Here is a 27,452-nt window from a genome sequence, read left to right as displayed (position 1 = left end):
CACATTATGGTGTTATTATTAGTTAATATTTTTTACTGGTTGGTATGATAGCATTATTCATATGAAATGAGTGACAGCTTATCATCAGACCAGAGGAACCACAGGGAAAGTCAAAGTTAGTGGATGGTCTATGTGTGACGGGTCACGGCACCAATGTGACGGGTGTCACAATAGTGACTGTCTTCGTCTCCACGATTCTGCCGTCTTAATGAGACCAGACGCGTGAATGTGTCTTTTTATTTCTTTTATTTCTGCAACACAGTATGGCAGAAGGGATGGGTGAAGTCGCATGGGTTTCGTCTTGTCATTAACCTGAATCTCCTCGAGATTGTTCTCAAATGCAAAACATTATAGATAACAAAAGAGAATTAACAACGTGTGATCGTATAGTGGTTATTTACAGAAAAAGAGAATACAACACAAGTACAATGTTATTTACAAGATGTGCCTGAACGCATCATAGGCGGAGACTCGGCAGAGCGCACAGTTCAACCCGCCATGAACACTCACGGGCAAACGAAACACGACACAAGAATCTAAATATTGTTCAATAAAAACGAAATGAAACAATTATTACCTGCAACACAGTATGGCAGAAGGCATGGGTGAAGTCGCATGGGTTTCGTCTTGTCATTAACTGCGCAATAGAAAAGCACTATGAAGCACACGTGCTCCAAAGTTCCACTCGACAAAACGTGAAGTAAATAATGACACAAAAAGTAATCTGGACTCGAAATGAACAAGGGAACTAATTAGATAACACTAGACAGTATAAAAGGGGGAACAAAATAAGATATTGTCATGAAAATGCGCGTTAATAGACTCAAACAGAAAATTGCGACTCACCCTGAATCTCCTCGAGATTGTTCTGGAAACTATGGGCGGGACATTGTGCCACCCAGTGCGCCGTTGCGTCACTTCCTTCATAATAATAATCTATGTGCACACATAAATCAAGCCATACAAATATTTGATATCATGTAATTATATATAATAATTAATACAGTAAAGTCTCGTCGGTTATATCGATAGTACCGCTTATTACGATACTATTCCTATGAACGCAAGGAGAAAATTACATGCGCGCAGGGTCGGATATATCGATAGTCCCAGTTATATCGATATTTTAGGACTCCTGAGAATATCGATATAACGAGACTTTACTGTATGTCATAATATAGTGTAAAATTATACCATCCATGCTATAAATAACCGACATATCATGCCTTTCATTAGTTTTTGGTGTAAAGAAGCACCATTTTTTATATGAGTAATTCGTTTTTCACATAATTGGACATGATATTTTTTTGTAGTTAGTTAATTTAAGCAACAAAAAAAGGCTTTAGTGAGCCGTGCCAAAAGAACAGGCTCTCTGAAAAGAGTCTGAATTCCATTATTACCTTATACTCCAACACAATAGTGGGCGCCAATTTCCCAAGTACGATTTAAAAAGGGGCGGGAGTGAGACCGAGTGAGAATGATGGGGGGGGGGGGGGGGGGTAAGTACGCTGCCCGGAAGTTGTCGAATCGATCCTGACCAGAGTAACGAAGGTAAACAAAATTGTCGTCTTGTATTGGATATTCTTGATTATCAGGAACTTATTAACCACAATAGTTTTATTTTATTTCTCGATTTTTACAAAGCCTTTGACACTTTGGAACACCGTTTTATTTTTCAATCACTTAAGTTTGGTTTTGGAAACTACTTTACTCAGGCTGTTAAGACACTGTACACCAACTGCAACTCCTCAATACTGCTTAAATATGGTACGTCCCCTCGCTTCAACGTCTCCCGTGGCATCCGTCAAGGTTGTCCCATTTCTCCCTATTTATTCTTACTTTCAGCACAAATTTTATCACTGTTGGTCACTGAAAGCGAGGTCCAGGGGATTGAAGTAGCGGGCAGGCAGGTTGTGATTAGCCAGGTGGCAGATGACACCACACTCTTCCTGAAAAATCCTGAGCAAATTCCAAGGGCCATAGCTCTGGTTAAAGAGTTTTCCAAAGCGTCAGGTCTTTCGCTTAATATAAATAAATGTGAGTTGTTAGCTGTGAAATCATGTAATGAATCTATGCTATACAACATACCTGTTAAAAATCAAGTGACGTACCTAGGTGTTGTCATAGCCAAAGACGACGAAGAGCGTTTTCATTTGAACCTCGATCCAATAATTGATAAAACCAAGAAGCGCTTTAATCACTGGTTACAAAGGGATCTATCACTAAACGGAAGAATACTCCTAGCAAAAAGTGAGGGAATCTCTCGGTTTGTATATCCTACAATGGCTTTAAATGTGGATCCAAGCACATGTAAGACAATGGACAAAATAATGTATAACTTTGTATGGAAAAATAAAACTCATTATATAAGAAACTCAGTCATATCCAGGACGGTAAAGGAGGGAGGCCTAGATTTTTTGGACTTTACTTCTCTAAACTATACGTTTAAGATTAACTGGCTGCGTAATTATCTGTGTAGCCCTGATGCAATCTGGAATTTCATTCCAAAATCCATGTTTTCCCGACTTGGTGGTCTGTCTTTCTTGCTGAAATGTAATTATAAGGTTATAAGGTTGAAAAATTGCCTGTTAACCTATCAAAATTTCATAAACAAGTTTTATTAGCCTGGTGCCTAATGTATAACCATTCTTTCTCTCCGCATTCATGTATGATCTGGAATAACTGTCATATTTTGTACAAAAACAAATCACTGTTTTTGTCTAGATGGATTGACTGGGGTATCATTTATGTAAAGCAACTTTTTAACACAAACAATGTTTTAATGAACTATGTTTCTCAATACGCATCAAATCCCTGTGACCCCTAAGGACTTTGCCATCGTTATGGATGCCATCCCAAGTGGTATCATAAGCCTGTTCAAGGGTCACTCCGCTACTCCCGACAGACCACCACCAATTCCAGTGACAGAAACTGCCCTGGGGAAACTCTGTTTCTCATCAATTGCTCGAAATCGGAACCGTGCAATTCGACATTTGTTTCAAAAATCTTTTGTGATGGTTCCCTACGTTGTTCATCACTGGAGAACGTATGTCCCAAATATTCCATGGGAAAAGGTTTGGACCCTCCCATATAAATTTTTCATCACAAACAAACAAAGAGAAATAACCTACAAACTTTTGCACCGTTGCTATCCCGTTAAACATAAGATACGGTCTTTACAGGATATATCTTGTACATTTTGTGAAGCTGAGCCTGAAACTGCAACTCACCTCTTCTGGGCTTGTCCCGAAACTACTCGCTTCTGGAAACACTTTGTCAAATACGTTCAATGTAAAGTCACTTCTCTATTCATATTTCATTACAAAGACATGCTGTTTGGATATTACAACAAGACCAACGATAAATATTTTATTATTAATTTATTAGTTTTTCTTGCCAAAACATCATATTCATAAATCTAAATTTTGTGGGAGGAAACCCCTATTTGTAATATTTCAAAATGAAATGAAACTATATCAGAAAACAATTCAACTATCTGCCGACCCAAATGCTATCAAAACACATGATTTGTTGATGAAATATGGCATAGGATGATGTGATTGCCGAATTCATCTGGTGTCCCCCCCCCCCTCTCTTTTTTGTCAATTTCACTATGTTGTGCAGACTCGATGGAATGTTAAAACCCCTGGCACCCCCCTTCCCCCCGCTCTCTCTCTCTTCTATTTTGTTCTTCTCTCCTCTTTTTTCTTCTTGTAAAATGATTATCTGTCAGGAACTCCTATTTCCTGTGCGATCAGGTACTGTCTCATACGCGATTATGTCACCTAATGTATGTTGCCAACTATTTGGAAAATATCAAGTATGCAGAAAGATTTGCTGAGACACACCTCAGATGTACTTTTAGAAGCTCCACAAGCTATGGAGCAATGGTTTTGTCTACCTTTGTTGTGTTTTGTTTGCAGTGTTGTTTGTTTGTTTGTTTCTGTTGCTTTGTATGTTTGCATGCCATTTGAATTAAAAAAAAAACAAAAAAAGAAGGTAAACAAAATATGGTGCTTTCGGTTGCTTTTCAGAAGTCGTCTCGAACTAAACCTTTCCAGGTCACAACGTGAATTCTACATCTATTGCCCACATTAATTCCACACACTAGGAGTTTGTGGAAAGTTGCACGTTGGTCTACTTTGATGGACTCATCGATGAGAAGGTTTCTTCAGCCGTCATCTGTACAAAAGTGAAGGTTTCGGACGTTTCGCCTCCTATCCAAGAGGCTTCGTCAGCGAACTAAAGTCTGACTGGTCGTATCGGCCCCATTTATATATCCCTATAGGGATATATAAATGTACTTTTGTACAGATGACGGCTGAAGAAACCTTCTCATCGATGGACCACTCCTGTACGACTGAGAGCTTACACAGACGTTTTGATGGACTCACTTCACACACGAGTTACACGATGACCCAAATTGCAAATGAACAGGCATTGATTTCCTGTTGACTTCCTGCCCTTCTCCGTCATCTACCGACGCCAACGATTGACGGTAACCAAGAACTCATTGTATTTAAATGCCATTGCTATGTCATGACGGCTATTTCAACAACTTCGAAATGTGCAATTGCTGTGGTGTTTTCAAGAACGACGTAAAAAATATCAGCGTTTCATAGCATATTTGCTGTGCATGAAATATGAGTGCTTATTGTAGGGATGTGACAACATTGTTCAAGAATAATTCAATCAATTATCAATCAACAATTAAACGCCATATTAAAGTGCTTGTAAATAGCTTTCAAATGATGTATACAATATTTGTCTATGACAAATAAGGAAATAATTGATTTTTTTAAGTTTCGAAATATGAGTGGATTCTCTGCCTGTAATTACAGTTAAAACAATGCAAATCTGTGACCGAGTTCTTTATTACAGTTTAAAATATCATAACTTTCTTAATTTTTGGCAGATCTTAACGAGTAAGCTACCATTGGAAAGCTTTTGAAATTCGAAAGAAGAACAGAAAAGATTCAAAATATAAATGAGCAAATATCAACGATCGAATGCAGGCAGATTTTCGTCAGGAATCCAAAAAGGCTGTCACTGAATACTAGGAAAGAAAATTGCAAGCTCTAGAAATATAGACGCTTATGCTTCTTTTTGCTTGGCAGTTGTGGAGAAAAAAATATATCCCACTTCTGTGAGTTATAAAAATACAACTTACTCACCTTTATAAACTGTAGCGTTAGCAAAAAGACCGTCAACATCAATCCATTATTTTTCTCGTTGTCGTTTTGGGAAATTTCAAGACCCAGCATGGAGGGAAACGTGTGTAATACGTCCTCATAAACTGCATAGCTTGGAAAATCCCACCAAAAACCATCACGTACTTCACCAAAATGCAATGATATACGACTGAGAGTACGGAGTGCGCTCGCTTCACTGGACAGAAACAATGGCGGGGGAATATAGCGAACTGTAGCGTACCTACTTATTATCTAAGCTGTGAGAAGGTTTCTTCAGCCGTCATCTGTACAAATTTGAAGGTTCGGACGTTTCACCTCCTATCCAAGAGGCTTCGTCAGCGACGTCAGTTAGTTCGCTGACGAAGCCTCTTATAGGAGGCGAAACGTCCGAAACCTTCAAATTTGTACAGATGACGGCTGAAGAAACCTTCTCATCGATGGACCACTCCTGTACGACTGAGAGTTTACACAGACGTATTGGCTAAGCTGTGTTTCATGTTTGATGAGATGTATTTTTTTCCCGAAAGTACGCCACACTTCATTCAGCATCTTTTTATGTGTGTATCGTGTTTCTTCCTTCGACGTGCTAGTTGGCAATGTGTGTTCCTGTGATGAGCGCGCTGGTCTCTGCGACGTCAACTGCTGCCGCGACAAAGAATGGACTCAGGAGATGGCTCTGTTCACTCGCTGCTCAGTGCACACCACCAGGCAAGTCATCATCATGTCATACATTTCATTTAGAAGCGCCTTTCAAAACTCTCAAGGTCACTTTACAGTCACGGGATCAGTTTTTCTGTGGGTGAGCAGCGGCAGCCACACACGCCAGCGTTCACTCAACCTGGAAGTAACTCAAACAGATAGAAAGCTAGCTAGCCAGCCAGCCAATTGTTAGCAAACAGATACTTAGCTAGATAGCCAGTCAGCTCGATAGCGAATAGATAGCAAGCTAGATAGCTAATAGATAGCAAATAGCTAGCAAATGATAATAGCAAGACTATATATATATATATATATATATATATATATATATATATATATATATATATACACAGTAAAGTCTCGTTATATCGATATCGGATATAGCGATAGTCCCGGTTATATCGATACTATTTCTATGCACGCACGGAGAAAATTACATGCAAACAGGGTCGGATATATCGATAGTCCCGGTTATATCGATATTTTTTCGGATATCGATATAACGAGACTTTACTGTGTATATATATTTATATATATATATATATATATATATATATATATATATATATAAAATCCTCGTCTCACCCACCATGGGTGGTGTCTGTCCCCCATCTTAGCTCGGGTCCTCTACCAGAGGCCAGGAAGCGAGAGGGTTCTGCGCAGTATCCGTGCTGTTCCCAGCACTGCGCTTTTCTGGACTGAGATATCCGATGTTGTTCCCGGGATCTGTTGCAACCACTCGTCGAGTTTGGGGGTCACTGCCCCGAGTGCGCCAACCACCACAGGCACGACTGTCACCTTTACCTTGCAGGCTCTCTCCAGCTCCTCTCTGAGCCCTTGGTATCTCTCCATTTTCTCATGTTCCTTCTTTCTGATGTTTCCATCACTCGGGACCGCTCTATCCACGACAACGGCTTTCCTTTCCCCTTTATCTATGACCACGATATCTGGTTGGTTGGCCATCACCATCTTGTCAGTCTGTATCTGGAAGTCCCACAGGATCTTTGCTCGGTCATTCTCCACCACCTTTGGAGGTGTTTCCCATTTTGACCTTGGGGTTTCCAGTCCATACTCCGCACAGATGTTTCGGTAGACTATGCCAGCCACCTGGTTATGGCGCTCCATGTAGGCTTTCCCTTCCAGCATCTTACACCCTGCAGTTATGTGTTGGATTGTCTTAGGTGCCTCTTTGCACAACCTACAACTTGGGTCTTGTCTGGTGTGGTATATCCCTGCCTCTATGGCTCTGGTGTTCAGGGCCTGCTCTTGGGCAGCCAGGATGAGTGCCTCTGTGCTGTCCTTTAGGCCAGCCCTCTCTAGCCACTAATAGGACTTCTTGAGATCAGCCACTTCTGCTATGGTTCGGTGGTACATCCCGTGTAGGGACTTTTCCTCCCATGATTGTCCACCTTCCAGCACCTCATCCTCTGTTCCCCATTGTCTGAGACATTCTCTGAGTACATCATCCATTGGAGCCTTCTCTTTGATGTATTCATGGAGCTTGGATGTTTCATACTGGACAGTGGCTCTCACACTCACTAGTGCCCGGCCTCCTTCCTTACGGCTTGTGTACAGTCTCAGGGTGCTGGACTTGGGATGGAACCCTCCGTGCATGGTGAGGAGTTTTCGGGTCTTAACATCCGTGGTCTGAATCACTTCCTTTGGCCACCTTATTATTCCTGCAGGGTATCTGATCACTGGCAGGGCATAGCTGTTTATTGCCCGGGTCTTGTTCTTGCCATTGAGCTGGCTTCTGAGGACTTGCCTCACCCGCTGGAGGTATTTGGTCGTAGCCGCTTTCCTTGTTGCTAGTTCGAGGTTGCCATTGCCCTGAGGTATACCGAGGTACTTGTAGCTGTTTTCAATGTCTGCTATTGTTCCTTCAGGGAGTGAGACCCCTTCAGTGTGAACTACCTTGCCCCTCTTAGTCACCATCCGACTACATTTCTCCAGCCCGAATGACATTGCGATATCACTGCTGTAGATCCTGGTTGTGTGGATCAGGGAGTCTATGTCCCTTTCGCTCTTAGCATACAGCTTTATGTCAGCCACGTAGAGGAGGTGACTGATCGTAGCTCCATTTCTGAGGCGGTATCCATAGCCTGTCTTGGCAAATATTTGGCTGAGGGGGTTCAGTCCTATGGTATATGCCATATTTGATGGACACTTGTGTTAGTGGCTTGCCATTGGCTTCAAGTGTGGTTTTCCACATCCTCATCGAGTTTGCAAGGAAGGCTCTCAGGGTCCTGTTGACCTTATACAACTCCAAGCATTCAGTGATCTATGTGTGTGGCATCGAGTCATATGCTTTCTTGTAATCAATCCAGGCTGTGCACAGGTTGGTATGTCGGGACCTGCAGTCTTGAGCGACTGTTCTGTCAACCAGCAGCTGATGTTTGGCACCTCTAGTATCTCTACTAATGCCTTTCTGTGCTTTGCTCATGTATTGATCCATGTGTCCACTTATCTTAGCCGCAATGATGCCTGACATGAGCTTCCATGTTGTGGAGAGACAGGTTATTGGCCGATAGTTGGAAGGAACTGCACCCTTTGAGGAATCCTTCACGAGCAGGATTGTTCGCCCTTCGGTTAGCCATCCTTGGTAAGTCCCATCAATCAGCAACTGGTTCATTTGTGCTGCTAGGCGCTCGTGGAGAGCTGTGAGTTCCTTTAGCCAGTAGGTGTGGACCATATCCGGGCCTATATATATATATATATATATATATATATATATATATATATATATATATATATATATATATATATATATATATATATATATATTGTGATGGCATGAGAGGCTAGCTCTCAGCGGGACAGGACAAGGAGCGCAATGGACGACAGGTTTGAATACAAACAAAGGTTTTAATAAAAGGTTTCAGGGGGAAATTCACAAGTAACAAAGGCAAGAATAGTGTCTCTTCCAATACTTAAATCATAATAAAGTCTCTTCTGAGTTGAAACTGAAGACAGAGTTCTTTTCCATGGGTTTCTAGGCCTCACCCCTCTTGATGTCCTTCTCAGGTAGCCTAGCCACCTTTAGCAAGAGTCCAAATCCAGTGTTCTGTCGTCTGGTCCCAACTGGCAATGAGTTCCACACAGCAATCAGTTTCTCCACAGAGCACAGCAATGGAGCTTGTCTTCCCCGCCCCCACACTCAGAGGCTCTCCGCCTTAAAAGCCTTGCCTGCCAATCAAGCCGTGATCAGCCACAGGTGTGGGGTTTGAATTGCTGCCTTCCACCAGATGGGGCCAAAACTCTCTCTGCGTGAAGCCATCTTAGGGGGATGTATTTGCCCTTCAGAACCCAGCCTCTCGTGACATCACAATATCTATTAGTTTATGTACGTGTTTATCTGTATTTTTTGTTGCCCTCCATGACTCTGCTCTAAATCATAAAATATATTGATGATGACTCACTAAGTTTTAACCTTTGTTTTTTTCTATGTTCTTGATGTTTTTTTAGGCTCAATTTAAGGAGCAGACTGGAATGGATTACAAACCGGGTATGTCCCCCCCCGCCACCCCACCGCCTCCATCCCAGCTCCGGTTTCTTTGTCGGGAGATTCCGCCCTCTGCTCGTATACGCGCGTCTCTCAGCAAGGCGAGCTTGTCCGGAAACTAAAGGCAGAGCAGGCACCAAAGGTAACCAACCGGCCACAGTTTTTTTTAATCGCGAAACCTCCGACAAATTTGGTTGAGTTTTCCAAATTGCTCTCATTTTAAAACTTGAAAGTGTTTTTCTTTTTCTTCACTGTCAATTGACTCATCTTGGGCCTTTGATTTCATCTCGCTATATATCGTCTCGGGCGCTCACGTGGCCTTTTCATTTACAGTGATACCTCGGTTTATAAACCCCATGGCTTATGAACTTTTTGGTTTACGAACGTTCCATTTATGAACATTTTACCTTGGCATACGAACTATTTTTCGGGATACACACGGAGCATCACAATGAGTGATGTGTCGTTGGTGATCGAGCCCGTTCTCCTAACAAGAAAATGGCAGCCGGCTGTTTTTGTCCTCTATTCCCCACCCCCAGTCTTCGGTTACAGCCACGTGATTGGTCAAGAACACAGATGTGAGAGGAGGGGGTGTTAAACATTAAAGAGACAGGCAGACGACAGAAAGAGAGTGACAAAATGGATTTCAACTTGGATAGTTCAAAAGCGGAGTATAGACTGCACGGTTAAAATATCCTATGAGTCAGGCTCCACAAATAACGCGCAAAAGCCATCTGTATCTGTCTTGATGCAAAAAGCTATCAACCCAGCCAAAGAGAACACAATTGATGAGGAACAAGGTAAAATTACCGCAGATAAAGCACCTCCAAGGCATCATTCCTCAAGATGGTGAAAGAAGAAGGTTACGTTCCTCATCAAGTGTTTAATGCTGATGAAGCCGGTCACTCCATTCCATCAAGCCATCAATGACCATCACAAAGGTAAATGAAACAACTTTATTAACCAGTACAGTTTACTTCTTTAATTACACCATAGCACATTTATTTTACATAAAATTATAATCAGAAAAACTTTATTCATCCCACAATGAGGAAATTTGCATAATAATAAATCATTCATAAAATTGTGTAGTTTTAAGGCTTAGAAAATTAGATCGTAGAAAATTATGTTTTATGGGGACCTGGGAACGGATAATTCTCATTTTAATGGTTTCCTCTGGGAAATTAATTTTTGGGATACACACTTTTCGCCTTACACACCGTCTGGGAACCAATTAAGTTCACAAGCCAAGGTATCACTGTCGTTGTATTGTCGCAAGCTAATGTATTAATGGTACCATGACCAGATCGACGCGGCGGTCAAGCAGCTCCTGACGCTCAAGGCGGAGTTTAAGAAGTTGACCGGTCAGGATTACAAACCGGGGATGATCCTGGCGACGGCTTCATCGGCTGTGACCCCTTCTTTCTCCTCCCGCTCCTCTTCCTCCTCCTCTTCTTCTGCTTCATCCGTCTTGTACGAACACAGCAGGGAGAGCTTCTGCGGAAACTCAAGTCGCAAAAAGCACCCAAGGTATACACCTGATTAGTTAAATCGAGTGGAAAAAAAACAGTTTTATTTTATAGTTGATGGAGAATAAGAATTTATCATGTTTAAAAGTGCCGTGCTTTGTTGACTAACTAAACAATGGGCCCACAGTCAAAGCGCAGATGGTCACAGTAAATCTGAGTGAAACAGACACGGCAAGGTGAACTGTCGTCTCCATCTAGATTCTAGAAGGTCCGGCGTTGCACAGAATTGAGGGCTTGAGATACTCCCTTTTCACCAAAGTTATTTACGGCTTAAACATCCTGCACAAGCGCCTGATTACAAACTTATCAGTTCATGGAAAAGACAACCAATTAAAATGTCTATGTTTTACTGCTTGCAGCTGTTGGTGCTCAGTACGCCCAGAGGCATTATAATCAAGAAAACCATGTTTTACTAATGCATCACTTTAATTTACATATACTCTCAATAAATAGCTTGGCAGAGAGGCACAGAATTCAGACGTATGTCATTTTATGACTGCGTCTCCTGCCGGCAGTGGGGACAATCTTTCTGCTTCCGAGTCTCTGTCCACGGTGTCTGACTGTCATATCTCTGACAATAGTTTAGATCAGGGGTGGGGAACCTATGGCTCTTTTGATGATTGCATATGGTTCTTCCGATAAATCTAAATACATATTCTCGCTTTTTTCTGTTCATTTTCTGTTGGGGCTGCAGTTGGCGGAAAGTGCAAATTTGATTGGATGACACTGACCTAGGTTGGCGCAAAGCACAATTTTTATTGGATGATACTGGCCGTCAGTTGAAACAGGTAAACGCCCCTTTAAATGAGCCTGACGAGTAAAAACAAGGTACACTTCAGCTTGAACGCACCGAAGGATTGTGGAGAGAAAATATTCTTATTCTAATTTGCAATGAAACAATACCATTGATGAAACAGTCGAATGTCAGTGACATTTTAACAAGCCCCGTGTTAACGCTTAGCATCAACATACTTCTGTGACAAGTATGTTGCATAGCAAGTGTGGAAGCTAATGAGCCGTGTGCAGGATAGCTAGCAGTAACTTCGCATATGGATCCGGCTGGTTGACTTTAATTCCGATCGTTTGGCTGGATTTTTACCAATCATGAGGAACGGAAAACCATTCATGTTAACGGTGACTACGATCACAAAGTTATTTTAAATAATACATTCTGACTATGTTGTAAAGTGGCTGCGCGTGCGTTTGCGTGCGCGCGAGCGTGTTGTGGCTATCACTGAAAAACATTTCTAAATATTTTACTTTTATGGCTCTCTTAGTCAAAAAGGTTACCGACCCCTCGTTTAGAACAACGGTTTTGGTTTCAAAATAGACCTTCAAGTGAGTGTGAGTGTAACCTTTCAAAATAAAATTAAGATTCCAAATACAGTGAGACCTCAACTTACGAACGCCTTATAATACGAACTTTTCATCATACGAACGTCCAATTTATGAAAATTAAGCCTTATAATAAGCACTATTTTCATAATGCACACCCACCACGGCCGGTCCATCAAGCACACGACCTTCGGATCTGGCGGAGTGATCTTCGGCGGAAGCACACGACCGAACAGCGCTCCAGCCGGCGCTACTTTCCATACCCCTTCTCATTGAATGCACACGTCGATCGCCTACTCAGAGCTTTTTGCTGATAATTTTACTATTATGGGACTGGAAAATAAACACCACAGGTTTGCAATCGATTAAAGAAGTCCTTCCGTATCAATTCGAGTCGTCTGGACTTCAATGTAGCGCCTAAAAAAGGCACAAGATGGCACACAAGCTCCGTTGGAAATGGACTGATTTGTCCACTGGGAATTGTAAACTTAAACCTTCTTCACGCGTGTTACCGCAATTGGCTGCAACACACAACGATTCACCATTGCATTATTTATGTAGTTTTCCTTCTAATTTCGCCATCAACATGGTGTTTTCAGATGAAAAAAAGTACCCAAAATGCATTGTGTGTCGCTTTCTCGGTCAGGGGCGTTCCCTGCGTGACGTCACTTAGGGCATCGTCATCAACTCGAAAACAAGACTTCATAAATATTCAGCGTGAGTCTTAAAACGTAAAATATAGCTATATGCGGTGTAATCTTTGTAAAATACGCTCAGTCGAAGTAATTTGAAGTCATTTTACAAATTATGGACGCAACTTGTCCGAAGCTGTCGGTTGTCGTTTAAAGTTTACATTTTTGAGTTTCGACCAAAGTCAAGATTTTTAAAGCAATGACTTAATGGAAACACTCACTGAACTGAACACACTCGATTGGATATTTTCTCATTTAGGACCAAGTGGACGTTGCGGTCAAGCAGCTGCTGGCCCTGAAGGCAGAGTACAAGCAGGCCACCGGGGTGTGGTATTCTAATCAAGAAAACTATGTTTTACTAATGTAGTCCCGCCCCCTTGTTCGTGACGTCACGGCAGGATACTCCTTCACAAACTGCCTTGCTCCAGAATCAAAACAATGGCTCAAAGGCAAAACCATTATGCGTGTTACCGCAATTGGCTGCGACACACAACGATTCACCATCGCGTTATTTATGTAGTTTTCCTTCTAATTTGACGATCAACACGGTGTTTTCAGACGAAAAAAAGTACCCGCAATGCATTGTGTGTTCCTTTCTCGGTCACTGGGTCCAGCCTCACCCAGACTCTGCCTCCAGCGGCCCCTCGGTAAATTGAGTTTGAGACCCCTTGTCTAAACCATCTTTGGCCTGTGGTACAGGGCCCATAACCCGTTGCGCTAGTCATTCTGGCAGCAGTCCTAGCGTTTTGACAGTAACCAAAATACAGTAAAGTCTCGTTATATCGATATCGGATATATCGATAGTCCTGGTTATATCGATACTATTTCTATGCACGCACGGAGAAAATTACATGCAAACAGGGTCGGTTATATCGATAGCCCGGTTATATCGATATTTTTTCGGACTCCCTTGAATATCGATATAACGAGACTTTACTGTAGTAGCTTTTTCATAGTGATTACAAATACTCACAAGATAATAATGATGCACAGCCGTGACCGTCATTGGTCTGGGAACTCGACAAAAATTTTATTCTGCGCATGCTATTAAAAGGCTTTACAATTTCCGGGTATCACATGATCAGCTCGTTTCGCAGGTGACATCAATCAGTGAAACTTCCCCAATCATGTCTATGCCTCACACACACATTTACGCACGTACACTCAAAGAATGTATTGTTTTTTTTGTACACACGCGCTCAAATAAGTAATATATAATGCCTGTAGGAAATCACAAATGGAAAGGCACAACGCTCTCATCACATATTTATAGAATCAAAAGTCTCGAAACTTGTGCGACATCATGACTTTTGTTTCTGACGAAACCAATTCTCACATGAAGTGGCTCCTGTAATGATATGAGCAACTCGGATTTGCTTGTTCGACTACTGATGCTTGACTAGAGACCAAATGCGCATTCGTTGTGAGTCAGTCACTCCTCTCTCCCTCCCTGTCTATGTGTGTGTGTGTGTGTATGCGTGTGTTTCTGTGTGATAGTGTGGCGAGGAGTAGCATAGACAGAGATGGACACATGAGAGTCAGATATTCTCCCGCAAGATCAACCTGATGAAGCACAAATGAATGCACACAGTAGGGAATAAGAATAATAATACATTTAAATTACCAAGCGCCTTTCTGAATCCCTTTGGCTGCACCATGTGCACCAAGAAATTAGCCAAAAAGATGCATGAGAACTCACACACGCAAAAAAAAAAAAAAAAAAAACGTTTGCATGCTCACCGTACGCTTGTTTGAACAGTTCGGACCAGCACATCCAGACGAACAAGGACAAAAAAAAGCTTTACATGCTTCGTGTTTGCCAAAATGTTGTAATTCAAGTTCTTGCACCCGAGACGCATACGGGTGTGAAGCCCTTCGTCTGAGAACGCATGCAGGTGTGAAAAGCTGCGTATGTGTGTTGTGATATCATGAGAGGCTAGCTCTCAGCGGGACAGGACAAGAAGTGCAATGGACAACAGCTTTGGATACAAACAAAAGGTTTTAATCAAGGGTTCCAGGGGGAATTCACAAGCAACAAAGGTTTGAATAGTGTCTCTTCCAATACTTATCAAAATAAAGTCTCTTCTGATGCTTAAATCCAAATAAAGTCTCTTCTGAGGTAAAACTGAAGACGGAGTTCTTTTTCCAAGAGTCTCTAGGCCTCACCCCTCTTGACGTCCTCCTCATGTAGCCTAGCCACCTTAGCTAGGTTCAAATCCAGTGTCAAGTCGTGTGGTCCCAACTGGCAATGAGTTCCACGCAGCAATCAACTTCTTCACAGAGCACAGCAATCGAGCTTGTCTTTCCCCAAGCTCCACACTCAGAGGCTCTCTGCCTTAAGAGCCTTGCTTGCCAATCAAGCCCTGATCAGCTGCAGGTGTGTGGTTTTAATTGCTGTCTTCCACCAGATGGGGCCAAGACTCTCTCTGGGTGGAGCCATTTTAGGGGGATGTATTTGCCCTCCAGGACACAGCCTCTCGTGACATCACACCCCCCCCCCCCCTTGAGACCGACATCCTCGGCGGTGTGAAGGATGCGAAACAGGCCAGGAAGGCCTCCCTTCGGGAGAGGGCATCCACATTGCCTTGGCGCTTGCCAGCCCTGTGGACAACAGAGAAGTTAAAGGCCTGCAGACTCAAGAACCACCTTGTTACTCTGCTGTTGGTCTCCTTGTTCCTGGCCATCCATTGGAGAGGAGCATGATCAGAGACCACTGTGAAACGTCTTCCCAGGAGATAGAAGCGCAATGACTCCAGCGCCCATGTAATGGCAAGGCACTCCTTCTCCACTGTGGAATAATTCTTTTCCCTGGGCAACAGCTTCCTGCTAAGGTACAGGATGGGATGTTCCTCTCCTCCATGTACTTGCGAGACTACAGCCCCCAGACCAACTTCTGATGCATCCGCTTGCACCATGAAGTCCTTGCTGAAGTCTGGTGCCACCAGGATCGGACTGGAACACAGTGCCTGTTTTAGATTGACGAAGGCCATTTCGGCCTCTGGGCTCCATTTCACCAATCGGGAGTGTTTTTTGGTCGTCAATTCTGTCATGGGGGCTGCTATAGTAGCAAAGTCAGCGATAAAGCGTCTATAGTAGCCAGCCATGCCTAAGAACGACCTCACCTGCTTCTTGGTAAGGGGTTGGGGCCAATCTTGTATAGCCCGTAGTTTTGCTTCTTGAGGCTTCACCAGCCCCCGTCCTATAGTGTAGCCCAGGTAGTTGGTCTCGCCAAATGCCAACCTGCATTTTTTCGGGTTTGCTGTGAGACCTGCTTTTCTGAGGGAGTCAATCACAGCTTGCACTCATGGTAAGTGACTCTCCCAGTAATTGCTGCCTTCCACCAGATGGGGCCAAGACTCTCTCTGGGTGGAGCCATTTTAGGGGGATGTATTTGCCCTCCAGGACACAGCCTCTCGTGACATCACAGTGTGTGTGGCTGGGAGAAGGAAGTGTGCGTGCTGAGACAGACAAAGAATGAGATTGTGTTTGCACGAAAAAAGCAGCACGTCTGGAAAAAGCAGCAATTGTCACAGTGCCTCCATCATGATCGAAACAGAAACATTGGCTGTGAGAGGTGGAAGCAGCTGGCCAGCATGTTGTTGGAGGCAAGGCAATTTTTCTACGCCAGCGTCAAGTCTTTTCACAAATAACTTATGGTGAAAAAATAATGAAATGATAACCATGGATAAAATTAATCCAAGAAAGAAAAAAAAATCACCACAGATGTTACATTTTCAGTGGTAATCTGAACTAATTTATCTCTGAGTAACTTTACCATCATTGCATGTGTGTGTCTTTTTGTGTCATGAAGACATCAGCGAAGATGCTTGTCTTGCGCGGCTGAAGAAGGAAGAAGAGGAAGCCCGTGACATTAAAAGAGAAGAGGAGCCAGAGGACCCTTGCACCAAAAATGCTGACAACAGATCATCAAATGATGATGATCAAGATGAAGATTCTGACGATGATCTGACATGTCACACTGACAACAAAACCTGCAAATCTTCTCTGTGTGGCAAAATGTTGACTGATCATAGTCATTTTAAAAAGCATGCGAGAACCCACACTGGTGAGAAACATTTTGCCTGCTCAGGTTGTGACAAAGGATTCTCTCACAAACGCAATTTAATTAGCCACACAAGAATCCACACCGGTGAGAAGCCCTTTTCCTGTTCAGATTGCGGCCAAAGATTCTCTCAGAAGGGCAATTTAATTCGCCACACAAGAATCCACACTGGTGAGAAACATTTTGCCTGCTCGGTTTGTGGCTAAGGATTCTCCCGGAAGAGCCATTTAATTAGCCACACAATAATCCACATTGGTGAGAAACATTTTTCCTGTTCAGATTGTGGTCAAACATTCTCAAGGAAGAACAATTTAATTAGCCACACAAGAATCCACACTGGTGAGAAACCTTTTTCCTGTTCAGTTTGTGGCTTAGGATTCTCTCAGAAGAGCAATTTAATTTGCCACACAGGAACGCACACTGCTGAGAAACCTTTTTCCTGTTCAGTTTGTGGTCAAACATTCTCTGTGAAGGGCCATTTAATTTGCCACACCAGAACCCACACTGGTCCAAAACGTTTTTCTTGTTCACATTGTGGAAAATGATTCTCTCAAAAGGGAATTTTAATTTGCCACACAAGAATCCATACTGGTGAGAAACCCTTTCCCTGCTTAGTGTGTGGGAAAATATTCTCTCAGAAGGTCCATTTAATTAGCCACAAAGGATCCCACACCAGTGAGAAACCCTTTCCCTGCTTAGTGTGTGGGGAAAGATTCTCTCAGAAGGGCCAATTAATTAGCCACACTAGAACCCACACAGGTGAGAAACCCTTTTCCTGCTTAGTGTGTGGGCAAAGATTCTCTCTCAAGGGCTCTTTAATTGATCACACAAGAACCCACACCGGTGAGAAACCCTTTCCCTGCTTAGTGTGTGGGCAAAGATTCTCTCACAAGGGCTCTTTAATTGGCCACACAAGAACCCACACTGGTGAGAAGCCTTTTTCCTGTTCAGTTTGTGCCAAAGGATTCTCTGAGAAGGGCCATTTAATTCCCCACACAAGAATCCACACTGGTAAGAAACCATTTTCCTGTTCAGTGTGTGGCAAAGGATTCACTAAGAAGGCGCATTTAATTTGCCACACAAGAATCCACACTCATTAGAAACCTTTTGCTTGTTAAGAATGTGGTCAAAGATTTATAAGGAAGCATCACTCAAAAGTGCACGTGAGAAACCTTTTACCTGCCCAGTTTGTTGCAAAGGATTCTCAAAAAAGGGGAATTTAATTAGCCACACAATAAACCACACTGCTGAGAAACCTTTCGCCTGCCCAGTTTGTGGCAACGAATTCTGTCAGAAGAGCCATTTACTGTAATTAGCCACACAAGAATCCACACTGTTGAGAAACCCTTTTCCTTCACTGCTTGTGGCCAAGATTTTCTGTGAAGGGACTCCTAAAAAGACAACTGTATAGTAAAGCGTTTTTTTGCCTGAACAAAACAACCATGTATAGCACGCATATCAAACTCAGGCCCGCGGGCCAATCTTGGCCCAAACTACAATTATTTTTGTCCCGTACTACAATTATATTTCGCCAGCAAGATGATTTGTAATATATATTACATCTGGCCCACCGGCCCGATCACAGAGCACCATACCTGTCCACCTTGGCTAATAGCTGCCCTTATAAATGATTACAATTCCTGTATAAAAGTTGTAGTATGCCGTACATTATTTGAAATGATTAAAAAAACGCGAACACAAGCGGAAATGCAGTTTACCGCGCATGCGCACATTATGCTTTCATAATCGACCTATGCAGTTACAAGAAATATATACATATAATCGATTATTACTTTTGCTCCCCTTATTGATTACAATTCCCCTTATTAAGCGATAATAAACCTTACAAACACAACCCGATACATAATTATTTACTTTTAGCAAGAATAAAAACAGATAAAATAATTTAAACAAATTACCCTTTTTTATTCTATTTACTTAATACACACCACAAGCAAGTATTTCAATTTTTCTTAGTGCGTTCCCCACATGTGGTAAATTTAGTGTTGCTTATTATATGCAGCAGTGCAGGATTTAGCAGATTTCATCTGTTCTAAAGATGGTTTTACTCTGTAGCACACACTGTCACAATTTAGCTTCATCTGCAACAAGGATGTTAAAGTATCAATTCCCATTGTCTTTCTATACTCTGTATTTTTCTGACATGGCTGAACACCCTCTCACTGTCTGCATTAGAATGAAGAAGGCAGAGCAAAACTGTATATCTGTCACGGCACTCGAAGCTTGCGGACAGGAGTCGAGTGACGAAGGAAGGTGGGGCGGTTTGGATCCGAAATACACGGCGAGACAGATCTCCAGGAGAAAGTCTTTACTGAGACACGCATGCAAAATAACAAACAGTGGGAAGGTGAGTGAGGACAACTGACAAAGACCGACCTGACGGCGAGGTAGTCGCGAGGGTAGCTTCCAGAAATTCTTTGACGGAGACGGTAAGGTGCAATCGGCATTTATAGTCAGAAGGCACAATGACAATCAGCTGTGGGAGCCCAGGTGAGAGATGATGGGAGGGGCCATCTCCAGGGAGCAGCGGAGGAGGTGACTGGAGGTGCGGGGCGCGCCCAGGACGGAGACGAGATGTGACAATATCTTTTCCATCAACGGGAAGCAACTTTGCCCAAAGGCTCTTTTTAATTTCAATATACAGTGGGACCTTGGCTTTCGCACTTAATTGGTTCCCAGACAGAGTGTGTAAGGCAAAAAGTGTGTATCCCAAAAATGTATTTCCCATTGGAAAACATTAAAATAAGAACAATCCGTTCCTAGGTCCCCATAAAATATAATTTTCAACTAAATAAGCCTTAAAGGACAACCGACGCCGCCGGACAAGTTGTGACTACTCCTTCTCCTGAGCATATTTTACAAAGATTATCTATATATATTTTACGTTTTAAGACTCGCGCTGTATATTCAGGTAGTCAAAAAAAGTGGTGTCGGTTGTCCTTTAAAACTACAAACAATATACCTTATTCAATGTGTAATAAATGTGCTATTGTGTTGTAATAAAAGAAATACACTTCACTATATAATAAAGTAATTTTATTTACCTTTGTGATGGTCGTTGATGCCTTGACCAAACTACGGCCCGTGGGCCGTATCCGGCCCGTCAGCACATTTGGCCTGTCCCCCTGATCAATACCAGAGATGCTATCAGATATTTTTACTTTTTGGCCTCCAGAAAAAAAAATTACAAGTCAAACGTCAGTTTTCGATCAGTATTTGTTCCTATTTTAATCAATGTATGTTGTTTATAATCGTGATTGAACAATACAAACACGCCTTCTCACAATAGAACGCTAAAGGAGTCGGTCACAATGCCACACGACACAAGAAAGTGATGTATGAGGAAGTGGAGAGGAGTCAGGGGCGCTCAGTTTGGCGAATAATGGCGAAAAAGTGAGGAAAGAGAAATATTGATTCCGAATGCAGGGTATTCAGCCTGCAGTGGACAAATGATTATTTGTTTGCTCAATGCAAATAAAAGTTTGTCTCATCTGTCAAGAGGAGGTATTCAAAGAATACAATCTTGGGCAACACTATGAATCCCGTCACAAAGACAAGTACGATAGCTTGCAAGGCCAAATACGAGCAGACAACTCTCAAAGCTAAAAAGTGGACTACTATCTCAGCAGAATTCATTTGTATGCCAAGCTCAGCTGAACAAGGCATCCGTTTGGGCCAGCTTTCAGGTTGCTAAACTGATAGCAAGCAGCGGTAAGCCTTTCACGGACGGAGAGTTTGTGAAGAAACGTATGGATGCAGTCGCGTAGGAATTGTGTCCCGAGAAGAAAGATGCATTTAATGCCGTAAGTCTGTCGGCGAGTCCAATTACCAGACGCGGTGAAGAAATCGGGAGGAATGTATATGCCCAGCTGCAGCAGAAGACGAAAGAATTGGACTTTTTTTCATTAGCACTGGATGAGAGCACGGACGTGGGAGACACAGCACAACTGCTCATTTTTATTTGTGGAGTTAAAGCAAACTTTGAGATATTTTGAGATTTCTATGCCGGCCTCCCAAACGTGTCGTATGTGTCATATCCAAACATCAAAAAACATGCAATGAAAATGTCCAGTTTTTGGCAGCACGGATATCTGAGAGAAAACCTTTTCTCCCATGAAACTGCTGAAATCTCCGATGAGATCAAGATTTACAGATGAACATTTGCATCACTTCTTGAGACTACTGGCTGTAACTAGAATGGAACCTGATCTTCAACTTCTCACCAGCCAGATGCAGACCCACAATTCACCCTGATGATAGGTAAGCTCACTTTTCTGACTTGAATGAGTCATTCTGAGCATAAACAAATATAATCATAATAGAATCTACTGGGATGAAATCCATCTTTAAATCCATACTGGTACGTCTCTGTAAGCTCTCAGTGGTACAGGAGTGGTCCATCGATGAGAAGGTTTCTTAAGCCGTCATCTTTTTTGAAGGTGTTGGACGTTTCGCTTCTTTTCCCAGGAACTTCGTCAGCAAACTCTTGACTTGTAGTTTAGATATATATATATATATATATATATATATATATATATATATATATATATATATATATATATATATATATATATATATATATATATATATATATTGTGATGTCACGAGAGGCTGTGTCCTGGACGGCAAATACATCCCCCTAAGATGGCTCCACCAAGAGAGAGTCTTGGCCCCATTTGGTGGAAGGCAGCAATTAAAACCACACACCTGCAGCTGATCAGGGCTTGATTGGCAAGCAAGGCTCTTAAGGCAGAGAGCCTCTGAGTGTGCAGTTTGGGGAAAGACAAGCTCGATTGCTGTGCTCTGTGAAGAAGTTGATTGCTGCGTGGAACTCATTGCCAGTTGGGACCACACGACAGGACGCTGGATTTGGACCTTGCTAAGGTGGCTAGGCTACATGAGGAGGACGTCAAGAGGGATGAGGCCTAGAGACTCTTGGAAAAGAACTCAGTCTTTAATTTTACCTCAGAAGAGACTTTATTTGGATTTAAGTATCAGAAGAGACTTTATTTGGATTTAAGTATCGGAAGAGACACTATTCAAACCTTTGTTGCTTGTGAATTCCCCCTGAAACCCTTGATTAAAACTTTTGTTTGTACCCAAACCTGTCGTCCATTGCGCTCCTTGTCCTGTCCCGCTGAGAGCTAGCCTCTCATGATATCACAATATATATATATATATATATATATATATATATATATATATATATATATATATATATATATATATATATATATATATATATATATATATACAGTAAAGTCTCCTTATATCGATATTCAAGGGAGTCAGAAAAAATATCGATATAACCGGGACTATCGATATATCCGATCCTGTTTGCATGTAATTTTCTCCGTGCGTGCATAGAAATAGTATCGATATAACCGGGATTATCGATATATCCGATATCGATATAACGAGACTTTACTGTATATATATATATATATATATATATATATATATATATATATATATATATATATATATATATATATATATATATATACAAATTTCCCCATTGTGGAACGAATAAAGGTATTCTGATTCTGATCCCTACTGTCCGGACAAGGCGGTGCCGGACTCTGCTATGATAGGTCCCTACTCTCAGGTTGGGGGGAGCAGAAGACCACTCCCTGCGGCCCCACCGATTGTTCCTACATTCCTGACTAACGACTGGCCTGTTGGCCCCACTCCCTCCGGTATCACCTCATCAGCATTACGAATTTTGCCTAACCTGTTTTGCCTAAGCAGGCTATTGTATGAACGATCCAAATTGAACCCCACCCCACCAGACCGGTTTAATGAATGATTTAGTTGGTTTATGAGAATCTCTTCTTTTACTCCCCTTTCTGTCATGAGCCAGTTGACAGCTGGGCGGGGCCTCTGCTCTTGCCGTCCGCCAGCTGCTGCCAATTTCCTCATCAATGACTGTGGGACATTTAAACCCGACGCTGGCACTCACCCAGCGTCGGAAGATACTTCGCCTCGCGCCCTGCCAGTACTTTGATCGTGAAATCAGTACGTGATTTGCTTCGCCCGAGGAATGATTCTAGCCACGAACGCGTTTGTTTTATTGCACCGCGTCGTAGGTTGTTTTGCACCCCCGTGTGCCTTTTTGTTTTCTTAGTGTGGTTGGGTGGATTGCCGCCGCTCACCCACTAGCATTGTCATTTAGTCATTCTTTGTTTTGTTCTATAAACTTTTTACCGGGTCCGCGTCTTCTCAGACCCGCAATTTCTGTTAATAAATCTACTGCCTGCACCAACGCCTCTGTCCTGCTTAGCGATCCACCACCAACCCATAACGTTCCCGCTCGCCAGCTGCCACTGTCGCCGCCGGACCGTGACAGAATCTTCCGACCAACATGGATCCCGCAGACAGTAACCGTATCTTCTCCGTCCTCGCTCAGCAGGCGGAGCAGCTCGGTCAATTGGTGCCCACCCTCGCGGAGGTCCGCCCCGACATCACCCGATTGGCCCAACGGGTAGAAAGACTTGAGACCAGGGGCGCCTCCGCCTCAGGGGCCGTCCCTTGCCAAACGATGAGCCGCAAACCCAACATCCCACACCCCGCCCGTTACGGAGGGGAGCCCGGACGCTGTGCGCAATTCCTGCTGCAGTGCTCCATAGTCTCTCTCTCTCTCTTGGCAGTCCATCGAAGTCGAAGATGACGTCGCTTCCATTGCTTTGTGGGGTATTGGACAGTGGTTATCGGCGCTGGCGTCGATGCCACTGTAAGTGACTATGAAGTCCGATTCTGGAGCCACAAATCCTGCCACATTCAGGACATGTGAGGCCAGGACCGGGCTGGCAAGGCGGTACTGAAGCAGCACAGAGGTGTCTTTGCTCGCGCCGCACGATCCTCCTCTGGGTGCGTTTGTTTTCAAGTTGTGTCACCCCTTCGTGGCATAAGGAACGCCACAGTGGCCTGTTAGCTGCAGCAGACTCCAGATCGCTGGGCTTGATGTTGCATTTCTTTAGAGTCTGTAAGCTGAGGACCACCAGGCTTCCTATTCGCTGACAGGAGTTGTCCATAAAGCACCTGCCGAGGCAAGCGGCAGCTAGGCATCCGGATGACATGTCCAACCCACCGGAGTTGCCTCTTTGCCAGTATAGCCTCGATACTGGTGGAGTGCGCCATATAGCAGCGTGGACACACACACTGCTTGGTAGACTGCGACTTTTGTTGGAGTTCTTAAGTGGTTGTTTTTGAACACACGAGTACGCAATCTGCCAAAAGCTTTGGAGGCTTGATGGATGCGGGCCTGGACGTCGTCGTCAATTAGACAGGAGGGTGTTAGAATGCTGCCGAGGTAGCTGAATTGTTGGACAACCTTGAGGGGTGTGCCACTGAGGGTGAACGCTGGGGTAGGAGAACTCTCTTTTGCCATGACCTCCGTTTTGGTTACATTGATCACGAGACCGAGTGATCGGTAGACGGAGGACATGGTATCAAGGGCATGTTGCATGGCAGCTGGGCTGTGGGCCAACAGAGCACAATCATCTGCATACTGTAGCTCGTGGATGTCGCTGATCAGGGTCTTGGTCTTGGCCTGTAGGCGTCTGATGTTGAACAGGCTACCATCCAGGCGGAATTGGATTTGTACGCCGCCACCTTCCTGGATGGACTTATGGAAGAGGAGCGTAGCTGCCATCAGGAACAGGTTGAATATAGCAGGGGCCAGTACACAGCCCTGCTTCACCCCGACTTCCACAGGGAACGGGGAAGATTGCTGGCCACCAACAAGTACAGTTGCTTGCATGCCGCTGTGGAACTGTTTTAGGATGCCGAGAAATTTGGAGGGAACGCCAAATTTCTGCAGTATGGTCCAGAGAATGTCACGGTTAACTGTGTCAAATGCCTTTGTAAGGTCGATGAAGGTGATATAGAGGTCCTTGCTTTGTTCCTTACATTTCTCCTGAACTTGGCGCGCAGCGAAGATCATGTCCAGAGTGCTTCGATCCTTCCTGAAACCGCATTGTGTCTCTGGGAGGATGTCTTCGGTAATGTGCGATGTAAGACGGAACAGCATTACTTTTGTAAGAATCTTGCCAGCAACAGAAAGTAGGGAGATACCACGGCTGTTGCCACAGACTGACTTGTCCCCCTTCCTTTTATAAATGGTAACAATGTTGCTGTAAAGAACTGTGAGTCGGGCAGGCTTCTCTGCAGCACCGGAGCGCCGCAGGGAACAGTCCTGGCTCCATTCCTCTTCACCCTCTAAACCTCGGACTTCAATTACAACACCTCAACCTGCCACCTTCAGAAGTTCTCTGACGACTCAGCTATTGTCGGCCTCATTACAGAGGGAGACGATAGGGAGTACAGGGGACTGACAAAGGACTTTGTGTACTGGTGCCAGCAGAATCACCTCCAGATCAACACCGGGAAAACCAAGGAGCTGGTGGTGGACTTCTGCAGGAAACAATCCTCACCTGCACCATTGAACATCCAGGGTTCGGACATTGAGAGGGTGACCTCCTACAAGTACCTGGGTGTTACTCTCAACAATAAACTGGACTGGACAACAAACACAGATGCCCTAATCAAAAAGGGACAGAGTCGCCTCTTCCTCCTCAGGAAACTGAGGTCTTTTGGAGTTCAGGGGTCACTCCTAAAGACTTTCTATGACTCTGTGGTGGCATCAGCCATCCACTATGGCATTGTCTGCTGGTCAGGCAGCATCACCACCCGGGACAGAAAAAGACTGGAGCGCTTTGTCAAGCGGGCCAGTTCTGTCGTGGGCTGCTCGCTGGACTCTCTAGAGGAGGTGGGCAACAGACGGACGCTAGCTAAACTAAAAGCTATGACGGACAGCCCCTCCCACCCCCTCCTGCCCATCCTGACAGCTCTGGGTAGCTCCTTTAGCCAGAGACTATTACACCCGCGCTGCAAGAATGAGAGGTACCGCCGCTCGTTCCTACCGACTGCTGTCAGGCTTCACAATTCCCAATGATCACATGTGAAAAAAAAAAACTGGACACTTGTAAATATGGGTTGTTGCAATATATCTAAATGCATTTCTTGATTCTGCACTATGTACAGTCTTGTTTATAGAACGGTTTTTGCACATCTACATTTGCACAGTATACAGTTGACATTTTTATTTTGTTATGCTTAGAATATCTTGTTTTCTATCCTTTCACTCCCACCCCAACCCCATCCCTCTTCAATTGCTGCTGTGGACTGCAAATTTCCCCATTGCGGGACGAATAAAGGTATTCTGATTCTGATTCTGATTGTCTTTCCATTCCTGAGGAAGTGTCCCGTTTCGCCAGATGTTGCAGATTAGGTGGTAAAGCTTCCGTGTCAGGAGGTAACCGCCGCTCTTGAAGACCTCAGCTGGAAGTCCATCAGGGCCAGGGCTTTTGTTGTTTTTAAGGCTCCGGATTGCAGAGAGGACCTCTGTGAACTGAGGAGGTTCATCAAGGGAGGGAACTGATGGAAGCTCTGGGAGGGAGTCAAGGACAGATGTGTCTGAAGGGTTTACTTGGTTGAGCAGGGAGTCAAAGTACTCTGCCCAGCGCTCAAGTATTAGCTGTTTGTCCTTCAGTAGTACAGAACCGTCTACAGATTTAACTGAGACAATGTGTTGTCTTCGTGGGCCGTGCAGGGATTTTACAGCATCATAGAAGGCTTGGGTGTTGTTGTTGTCTGCATGCCTCTGGATTTCTTGGGCCTTGCTGAGCCACCACTTGTTCTCCATCATCCTCAGCTGTTTCTGTGTTTCACCACGGATGGCCTTGTAGTGATAGAGGAGAAGTGGAGAATGAGGGTTGGAGAGAAGTGTGGTATGGGCTTTGCGCTTGGCTTCCAGAAGCTCCTGTATGGCAGCTGAGATGTTATCGAACCAGTCTTGATGGCGTTTCTGAGTGAAGCCGATGGTCTCAGAGGCAGCTTGATGAATTGTTGTCCTCAATTTTTTCCACCTGCTTTCAATATCAAGGTCACCGTTACTGGTGTCCTTGTCCAGCCTGGCAAGTCCCTCTGCCAGCTTGTTGCGGTAGCTGGCTGCACACTCTGGGGACTCCAGGGCCCTGGTGTTAAGACGCCTTTGGGGTTGCTGTTTCTTGTGAGGAGGTCGAATTCTCAGCTTGAGCCTGGACTTGATCAGTCGATGATCAGTCCAGCATTCAGCCCCACGCATGGCCCGTGTGATGCTGACGTCATTTTGGTCTCGTTGCCTTGTGATGATGTAGTCCAGTAAGTGCCAATGTTTGGACCTGGGGTGCATCCATGATGTGATGTATTTCTTTTTCAGTTGAAAGATGGTGTTAGTTACAATCAACTGATGCTCAGAGCACAGAGTGAGGAGTTGGAGGCCATTGCTGTTTATTTTCCCCGTCCCGTGTCTTCCGATTACTTGTTTCCAGAGCCTGGCATCAGTACCTACTCGGGCATTGAAGTCACCCATCAGAA

At 43.8% G+C, this 27,452-nt stretch overlaps 1 long non-coding RNA gene and 1 pseudogene across 3 annotated transcripts in view; one reads left to right on the top strand and one right to left on the bottom strand.

Moving 5' to 3' along the window:
• The first annotated feature begins 1,512 nt into the window (after positions 1–1,512).
• LOC148891991 (uncharacterized) lies at positions 1,513–21,511 on the top strand (annotated as a pseudogene). The gene is made up of 2 exons (XR_016116346.1): positions 1,513–1,551; positions 16,761–21,511. The product of XR_016116346.1 is annotated as an uncharacterized LOC148891991 (transcript).
• LOC148891990 (uncharacterized) overlaps positions 10,700–27,452 on the bottom strand; it is a 38,964-nt gene continuing 22,211 nt past the window's right edge. For both annotated transcript variants that reach the window (XR_016116347.1, XR_016116350.1), the window contains exon 4: positions 10,700–15,550. This is a non-coding gene — a long non-coding RNA (uncharacterized LOC148891990). The remainder of the gene's footprint in view (positions 15,551–27,452) is intronic.

The sequence above is a fragment of the Hippocampus bargibanti genome, linkage group LG11 (genome assembly GCF_051943395.1).
Source record: "Hippocampus bargibanti isolate YZ-2025 linkage group LG11, ASM5194339v1, whole genome shotgun sequence".
Classification (NCBI taxonomy): Eukaryota; Metazoa; Chordata; class Actinopteri; order Syngnathiformes; family Syngnathidae; genus Hippocampus; species Hippocampus bargibanti.
Note: the sequence above shows the minus strand (reverse complement) of the source record. Positions and strands in the feature narration are given on the sequence as shown.